Here is a 10,205-nt window from a genome sequence, read left to right as displayed (position 1 = left end):
CCAACATATGATAAAGTTTTTCTATACAACACCAACAACAGCTTTGTTAATTAACGGATCTAGAGGAGAACAAATTACATTAAATAGGGGCACAAGGCAGGCCCAAAATTCCAACATATGATAAAGTTTTTCTATACAACACCAACAACAGCTTTGTTAATTAACGGATCTAGAGGAGAACAAATTACATTAAATAGGGGCACAAGGCAGGGGTGTCCACTTTCACCCCTGTTTTTTAATTTAGCCCTAGACCCCATGCTCCGAGTCTTACAAAACTGGCCTGTATTTCAAGGTATTAAAATAGCTAATGAAGAAGTGAAACTATCAGCCTTCGCGGACGATGTAATGGTATTTATATCCTCTCCAAGAAAATCATTGAAACCTTTAATAGACCGTATAAAGGAATTTGGTATAGCCTCAGGTTTTGAGGTTAACCTTGATAAAACAATAGCACTCTATTTGAAACCAGGATATGCCCGACCTGGTTGGCATGCGGATATACCTATACAATGGGCAAAGGAAGCCATAACATATTTAGGTGTTCAGATACCAAAAAATGTGAGTAAATTATACGATTTGAATATGAAAATTATTATCAACCGTATAAAAAGGGACATTGAAGGGTGGAAGCATCTAAAATTATCTTATTTGGGTCGAGCGAATATAGTTAAAATGGTCTTATTTCCGAGAATGCTATACCCGCTTCAATCTCTTCCAATTTTATTAACAAATCAAAATACAATAGAGATCAATAAGATTATACGGAAATTTATATGGAACGATAAAAGACCAAGAATTAGCTTAATAAAATTGCAACAAACTAGAGCAAATGGAGGCATCAACCTCCCCAACATCACGGAATATAGCTATGCCTCACACTTGCGATATCTCCGGGATTGGTTAAATGGCAAAGATATGTATGCCAACACTACTTTAGAAACTGCTATTCTAAATGGAGACAACTTAATTGTATTTTTACACAGACATGAGGGGGAATTACACCCGACGATACAGATTAATCCTATACTTATGAATACACGCAAAGTATGGCACATATTGCGCCATAAACAATCATTAAATCCATATATCTCTTTGCATTTACCTTTAATCTCTAACCCACAATTCCAACATGGACTTGCCCAGTACCCGTTTACTCTGTGGAAGAGACATGGAATTACTAACGTGGGCAAACTGATTGACAGAGAATCAAATAAACCAATGACATATATACAAGCTACGGATAAATTTCCCATTTTAAAAAATTTTCCACTAGCATTTTTACAGACACATCACTATGTGGCTGGCCTTTCTAGAATACTCTCTCCAAAAGATTATAATAATCCGTTGGACACACTCTTATCACGGGAAAATGTCCCATGTAAAGCGATTTCGACTCATTATGCATTTCTGCACGTGCCCATTCAACATGACACCATACAAACTGGGATGATACAATGGAGAGAACACTTACCTACGTTAACTATAAAAAAACTATTGAAAGCGCTAGAAGTTTCTTCTAAACTGGTACCAGCTGCGTCATATGTAGAACTATTCCTTAATGTGTTACATAGAACATATTTGTCGCCACAGCGTAGATACTTGATGGGACTAATCCCTGACCATCGATGCCTGCGATGTGGTATCCAGGGGGCGGAACTATTCCACTGTTTGTGGAAATGCCCAATAATACAGAGACTTTGGGTTCAGGTATGGAACTACACTACACAGTATCTAGTCTCGGCTATGTTGTTAACCCCTGAATTGGCAATATTTGGAATTATGCCGGAGGGCACACGTATTAGTCAGGGAGCACGAAAACTTCTGATCATAATAGCAGCGACAACGAAAAAGTGTATATTACAATGCTGGTTGCACACTACAGCCCCTCCATTCTCCCTTTTCCTTGGTAAATTAAACCATATTTTTAAAATGGAGTGGCTGGAAACATCCCTGAGAAAAGATATATATACTGAAAAGTTTTTTAATACATGGGAAAGCTACATTGAAACGCAAACAAATGAAATAAAGATCCAGGTTTGGAATTGCTTCCGAAATACACTATGGTATGAGGAGAGAGTGAATGCACAAGACCCACCGATCCATTTTTAGGGTAATAACATAGCCTATAGACAAAAGTCTAGATTTTTAATGACCTAAAAGGAGGGAATATAGATGGGGAAAAGGAACCGGACCCGACCAGACCATGCAGAAATTAAGTGAATGTCATTTCTCTTTTTTTTTTTTTTTTTTTTTTTCACTTATTGTTTTTGTTATTAGAGAGAGAGTACCCTAATGTTAGGAAGACGATTAGGTGTATTGAATTACTTTGTATTTGAAACTGTGCAATGTATATGGGAGGAAAGAAAAGAAAAGAAATGAAATGTAATGATTTTCTTTGATATTACGCTTCAATAAAAGAAAGTTATAAAAAAAAGAGAGAGAGAGAGAGAGAGAGAGAGAGAGAGAGAGCAGCAAATAATCGGCACTCGGAGACTTCAAAGGTTGTGCTTTCCCTGAAATGACGACGGGGCCCTCAAGCTCCGAAACGTTTTCTATGTGGCATTTGTCATTGTGTCTTATTTAAACCCGAGTGCCGCCGTACACTGCAAATTATATATATATATATATATATATATATAGAGAGAGAGAGAGAGAGAGAGAGAGAGAGAGAGAGAGAGAGCAGGAAATAATCGGCACTCAGAGACTTCAAAGGTTGTGCTTTCCCTGAAATGACGACGGGGCCCTCGAGCTCCGAAACGTTTTCTATGCGAGTGGGACGCACAGCCATCATTCCACTATCATACAGCGTCTTCCTATTTTGCTGTCAAGCCTGGAGCACCATCATTACCAATAATATATTTATATAATACGGTCAACCTGGTTAAAACTACCCACTATACCGGCATATGTCACGTTGTGTTAAAAACATATATACAAAACATTACACATATAATTTTTATAAAAAGAGACCAGGGATGTGATGCACAGCCACCCACACTATCGATGTTGATGGCAATACACCACAGCCCCGCCTCCCCTTTTCCTTATTTTATGACAAAAAACTCACGGGTCTCCATTATTGTACCTCACTTCACCTAACACTATGCAGATAACTTCAAAAAAAGAACCTGCAGTAATGTAAATAGCAACATAGCAGACAACAATATAGCAGATAACAATATAGCAGATAACAATATAGGGCTGAAAAAAATCATGAACCACACATGCAGAAAAAATTCCCACATGAAAAAGTCATGAAAGAGTCACTCATAGAAAAATTCCTAAGTGATTGTACTCGTTATGCCCCTTTGGGGCCACAGTATAAAGATCATGAATCCAGCGACACTCCCTCTTCAGCAGGAGTAAGTCCCTGTCACCACCCTGGCGTAGTGGAGGGACCCAGTCAATTATCATGTATTTAAGCATCGACATTTGATGACCCTTCTGCACAAAGTGTGCAGCGACAGGCTTATCCGTCTTGCCCCTTTCATATGCCAAGCGTATGTTGGACCGGTGCTGCGTCATTCTCTCCCGGAAAGTTCTCCTTGTTTTCCCGACATACATCAGGCTACAGGGGCATTGGAGGATATATACCACAAAGTCAAGCTGGCAGTGTAGCTTATGTCGCAGGTGAATTCTCCTCCCCGTCTGGGGATGTGGGAAAGGACTACCGACCATCAATGACCTGCACGTTGTGCATCCCAAGCACCGGTAACAACCGTTTTTCCGTGCAAGCCACTTCGCACCACTGCCCACTTTACCATCTTCTGAGCTGGCATTTGTACGGTACAGCAGATCTTTCAAATTTGACCCTCTCCTTATGCCTAGTAAAGGTGGTCCATTACGGGCCTTACTGAGATCTGGGTCCGTTCTTATCAGTTCCCATTTTTTCTTGATGGAACGCTGTACCGTGCGCAGTCTTGTGTCACACTTGACACTAAAGAGTAACCTATCAGCTTGTTGAGGTTTCTCTCTCTGGGTCTCATTATGGAATAGAGACTTAGCCCTAGTGAGGCATTTATTGATTGAACTCAGTCCATACCCACGTTCTTGGAATCGCTGTTTAGTCTCTCTCTCTCTATATATAGTGTATATATATAGAGTAGGGAAATGTCAGAGGTCAATAAATTTAAGAAAAACAGCACGTTTGACCCTGGCTCAGCAAATCCTAGTATCCGCACTTTTACGCGGCTTGTTGAACAAGAGATGTCTAATCACCATTTATTGCCACGGTATGACAACCTGTCCGCACTGCAGCGCTCTGCCCTACGTAGCCTGATGGGAAACAAACAACTTGTTTTTCGTCAGGCTGATAAGGGTGGGGGTGTTGTTGTGCAGGATTGGCTGGCATACGATGCCGAAGTTCGGCGACAGCTCGCAGACCCCGACACCTATGAAAAATTAAATACCAAACCTATGTACAATATCAAAAAATTGGTTGATACTGTTCTGCTTCGTGGTCTGCAAGCTAATATGATTGATAAAGATACCTTGACCTACCTACAGGTGGATCATCCAGTCTGTCCGTATATTTATACGTTACCTAAGATCCATAAAAGACTGGATGATCCACCTGGCCGTCCGATTATATCGGCGGTGGGTTCTGTGTTGCAGCCTTTGGCTACCTATATCGACAGTTTTCTACAGATATATGTCCAAAACATGTGGAGTTATGTGAGGGACACCTCCGACTTTCTCGAGAAAGTCCTGACCCTGGGCGGTATTCCTGACTCCGCCTTCTTTGTGACTATGGATGTCACCTCATTGTATACAATGATCCCCCATCAGGGTGGTTTGGATGCACTGAGGGCTAATCTACAGGAGGGTCTCCATAGTGGTCCACCATCAGAATTCCTGCTTGAACTAGCAGAGATGGTTCTACGTCAGAATCATTTTTGTTATATGAAAGAATATTTCTTACAACGATCGGGGACCGCTATGGGGTCATCCCTAGCCCCCTCATATGCAAACTTGTATATGCACCAATATGAGAATACACAGATTATGCCTTTATTTTCTAAGAAAATTTTGAGTTTTAAAAGATTTATTGACGACATTTTTTTGATTTGGGTGGGCACCGAGAAGGAGTTCACTGAGATGATAGATCACCTTAATATGCTGGACACCACCATTCGTTTTACATTCAATATCTCTGCTACCAAGATTAACTTTCTGGACGTTACTTTGTTTAAAAACGATGGACAGATTGGATTCACATTATATCGTAAAGATACAGATCGTAACTCCTTGCTTTACGCTACAAGCCACCATCCGTGTCCCCTGAAGGAAAGCCTCCCTATTTCCCAATTCATACGTGTTCTTCGGAACAACTCATCTGAGTCTATGGCACAGGTACAAATTGAGGAGATGTGTTCACGGTTCCTCGAAAGAGGTTACCAACAAACAACCATTAACAGATGCCTCTACAAAGCACGCAGCAGGTACCATAAAGAGCAGTTGAATCCACCAAAAAAATCTGGGCAGGATCGCATGATTTTCACGTCCACATTCAATACAGCATCAGACGACATGGGTAAAGCCATTAAGAAGTACTGGCCAATTGTGGCTACAGATACACGAATGGGCCATGTAAGCAAAATACCACCTATGCAATCGTTTCGGCGTGGACCAAACCTGAAGCAGATGCTTATGAGGCCACAAGTACAACCTAACATTGGTACAGCCACTTGGTTACCAACACAACGCCTCGGGTGTGTTCGTTGTGCGGATTGCACCACCTGTCGATCGATGTTGATTGGACAAACATTCCCGCACCCTCATACTGGGAAGAAAATAAAGATACGGCACAGACTTTCATGCACCGCATCCTTCGTCATATATATCCTGATTTGTCCATGTGGACTATATTACGTGGGATTAACCACAAGGTGCTTCAGGGAACGCATGGCGAATCATCGTCTTTCCATCCGCCAGGCCCTGAAGAGTAAAAAATCGGACAAACCGGTGGCGAAACATTTTTTAATGCATGGACACTCGGTGGCCAGTTTACGATGTATGCTCATCGATTTCATACCACCTTCATTACGTGGCGGTGACCGTGCGAAAAAATTGCACCAACGTGAGGCTCGGTGGATTTATGATCTGGGGACAGTAGCCCCGCGGGGCCTTAATGAATATATCTCTTACAATATTTTCTTGTAATACCAAAAAAATTTTTCTAGTCTATTCTAGACAGTGCTGATACTTTTTTCACTTTTTATTTTATTTTTTCTATATTTTTATTTTTTATAATTATTTTTCTTGAAAAATAATTTTTGTCGTCATTTTTTCTATGAACAGACCACTAGTAGGTAGTCTGTCAGTCTGTTTATGTTTTTATATGCATAATTATGAAGTTGCGTAGATATCATGTCATGTGATGTATCAGGTAGTGTGTTGTGGTCGGTTATTTATGGTCACCTAATATAAGGATCAAATTTAGTCTTTCTAATTATATAATGATTATACTATTAATTTTTAGTTGATTGGTTACTTGTCAGGAATAATATGCAGCGCGCTTATAAATTTATTTATATCAGGGAATACCTGATATAAGCGCCAGCAATGTCAAGCATATGTGCTTCCCACTTCCGGGTTTGCGTGCGTTCCATTTCGTTGGAGCGCAAGCTATATCCTGGTTGCTCCATTACTTGGTGATTAACATCCGGCTGGTTCATCCTAGCCGAATACCCGGAAGCTCGTGCGTTCCACGGCGGTGGAACGCACGCTGCTTCCTGTCTCGCGTGTTTGCGTCTTCTCTTCCAAATTATCTAGCCTGCACGCCAGCCACATAATAGAAACTCCTGACATGAGCTAATCGCTAACAGGGCTCTCTGTAGAATCTAATATTGAGTCTTTAGATTAACGCTGATGACACTTTTCACCCTACTTCCGGTTTTTTGTTTAACAGGAAGTGGGTGTATCTCAATTAAGCACAGTGACTCCATAAAAGCTGACCACTGACACTATACATGTACACTCCCTGGTGCTGCCTGTCTCGCTTGTGACATTTCTTGTCTTGACAAAGATCCCTGTGGCGGATCGAAACGTCGACATACATGATGATTGATTAAACCATCTATTTAAACTTGCTCTAAGTTCGTTTTTTGGTGAGTGCCTGCTTCCAACATACAGAAACTATATATGGGATTCCGATTCCCTTAGAGTGGAGCACCCCCTGTTGCCCTGTGATTTACCTGTGTGCGGATCCTCCTACCAATATATATATATATATATATATATATATAGAGAGAGAGAAAGAAATATCCGCGACACTCCAAAGGACTGATGAAATAAATGCTTTTATATATATATAGTGCAAGTAAGCAACAATTGCAGGTACAAACACGGTTGTCAACGTTTCAACACACGGCGGTGTTTTTATCAAGACAGTGAAGACCTGTGATAGCCTTGCACGGCGGCAAGAACATAACAAAAAAGCTCACGCAGAAGTGAGACTTAAATACATTACCTGCCTATGATCTCTCCTTTGGCCGTGTGAAGTGCGCGCTGCTCCACGAGTGAGAGACGCACACATCTGACATCAGTCCTTTGCCGTTGCCAGGCAGCCAAGGTAACCTAGGTAACCTAACCGACTCAGGACGGCGTCCACGGCCACTGGGATCGTACCATACGGCCAGGACATACAGAGGACAGCTGTCCAGGGGATGAGACAATAAACGTGCATATTGCAGGGTAATGCAAAGTACAAAGCTAAATAGCATAATAAGTAAAAGGTCCATGACACGTAAAAGGAGAATGAAAACGGGGGCACAAAACAGTCACATGAACACCTGCCAATTAAAGCGCTCATTGAGACCCATGGGTCTGATGGTTTTAAGTTTATAGATCCATTTGGATTCAAGTTTAAGCAGCAGACTGTCCCGATCTCCTCCTCGTCTGAGCGGAGGAACATGGTCGATGATAATAAAACTGATATCAGAAATACAGTGTCCTGCTTCCAGCCAATGTCTGGCAACTGGTTGGTCAGATCTTTTGTTGATAATGGCTGCATTAATAGCAGAACGGTGGAGGGCCATCCTTTCCCTCACCGTACGGATAGTTTTGCCAACATAGTATAGTGGGCAAGGGCAGAACAATAGGTACACTACATGAGTGGTGAGACAGGACATGACATGATGTAATGAAAACTGATGGTCGGCATGTGGGTGTTTAAAAGACCTACATACAACCAAATTCTTGCATGTGGTACATTTTAAACAGCGATAACATCCCGGTGGTTTCTGCAGGAAATGTGGTGTTTTTGCGCAAGTATCAAAGCCAGTGATGTCGGTGTGCATCACCTGGTCTTTGATATTATGGCCCCGGGTGTAACATGACAGAGGTCTGGCAGAACGAAAACAGGGGAGTGCTGGGTCAGTTTTCACAATGGGCCATAATGCCTTGGTGGCCCGCTGGACCACAGGACTGGCCGTGGTAAACTGCTGTTTCCACGGGAGAATGTTGGCAGAAGATTTAACACTGGGTGACAGCAGTGTGATTCTGGGAATGGCCAACACTTCAGTTTGTATTCTGCGCAGGCTTTTCAAATCATATCCACGTTGGTGGAAGCGATCCACAATCCGATTGGTGCTCTCATTAGCCGCTGTCTCAGAACTGGCTATGCGGGCCACTCGCATGAGCTGCGATTTGGGCAGACCGCATTTAAGCGGTTTTGGATGGTGGCTCGAGGCCAGTAATAAGGTGTTCCGATCAGTCGGTTTGGAGTAAACATCAGTCTGTATTTTGGAATTGACAATCTTGACTAGGACATCCAAAAAATTAATAGCTTCTTTCTGAACATTAATAGTATATTTGATGGGTGACGAGCTGGCATTGATGGAGGTGACATGATCCACAAGTACTGCTTCAGGGCCTGTCCAGAGGAGGAACGAATCGTCGATATATCGGACGAACATGAGAACATGTTGATTGAAGGCAGGGATGTTAAGAAATTTGTCTTGTTCTTCTTGAAACATAAACACGTTCGCCAAGCTCGGGGCCACGGGGCTCCCCATGGCACACCCACTGAGTTGTTGAAAGTACTTGCCATTGTAGAGGAAATAATTTCTCTCTAAAGTTAATGTAAGTAATTGCAGAAATAAAGCATGATCCATATCTTGAATGTTATTGGATCGAAGGAAACTTCCCACTGCTGCTACCCCCTGCACGTTTATTGTCTCATCCCCTGGACAGCTGTCCTCTGTATGTCCTGGCCGTATGGTACGATCCCAGTGGCCGTGGACGCCGTCCTGAGTCGGTTAGGTTACCTAGGTTACCTGGGCTGCCTGGCAACGGCAAAGGACTGACGTCAGATGTGTGCGTCTCTCACTCGTGGAGCAGCGCGCACTTCACATGGCCACAGGAGAGATCATAGGCAGGTAATGTATTTAAGTCTCACTTCTGTGTGAGCTTTTTTGTTATGTTCTTGCCGCCGTGCAAGGCTATCACAGGTCTTCACTGTCTTGATAAAAACACCGCCGTGTGTTGAAACGTTGACAACCGTGTTTGTACCTGCAATTGTTGCTTACTTGCACTATATATATAAAAGCATTTATTTCATCAGTCCTTTGGAGTGTCGTGGATATTTCTTTCTCTACATACATCCCACCGAAGGCACCCAAGGCATTTGCACTATCGTATCAGGAGTGCCGGTTCTTCACCGCCCACTATATATATATATATATATATATATATATATATATATATATATATATATTCACAAAGTCCTGATTTGTAAACCAGAGAGGGCACTCACCAATTTGCAGATAAAATAGATGCTTTTTATTAGGAACGTTAAATCATGGTCGACGTTTCGACCCCCGAAGGGTCTTTGTCAAGACAGGATATGCTTTTCAATGTATCACCCAGGTAAGCCAAGCATGCTTGGCTTACCTGGGTGATACATTGAAAAGCATATCCTGTCTTGACAAAGACCCTTCGGGGGTCGAAACGTCGACCATGATTTAACGTTCCTAATAAAAAGCATCTACTTTATCTGCAAATTGGTGAGTGCCCTCTCTGGTTTACAAATCAGGACTTTGTGAATATTTATGGAACTTTGCTTCCTTGGGGAGCACCCCGCTATCGTTTATTTGGACCTGGATGTGTGTGCGGATTTCCGGACTATATATATATATATATATATATACAGTTGGAGCCCCTGTCAACTTTGTTCCTTAGGTCATGCCTAGCCATGGCTATCC

The sequence above is a fragment of the Crinia signifera genome, chromosome 2 (genome assembly GCF_055691185.1).
Source record: "Crinia signifera chromosome 2, ASM5569118v1, whole genome shotgun sequence".
NCBI lineage: Eukaryota > Metazoa > Chordata > Amphibia > Anura > Myobatrachidae > Crinia > Crinia signifera.
This window is presented reverse-complemented; position numbering follows the sequence as displayed.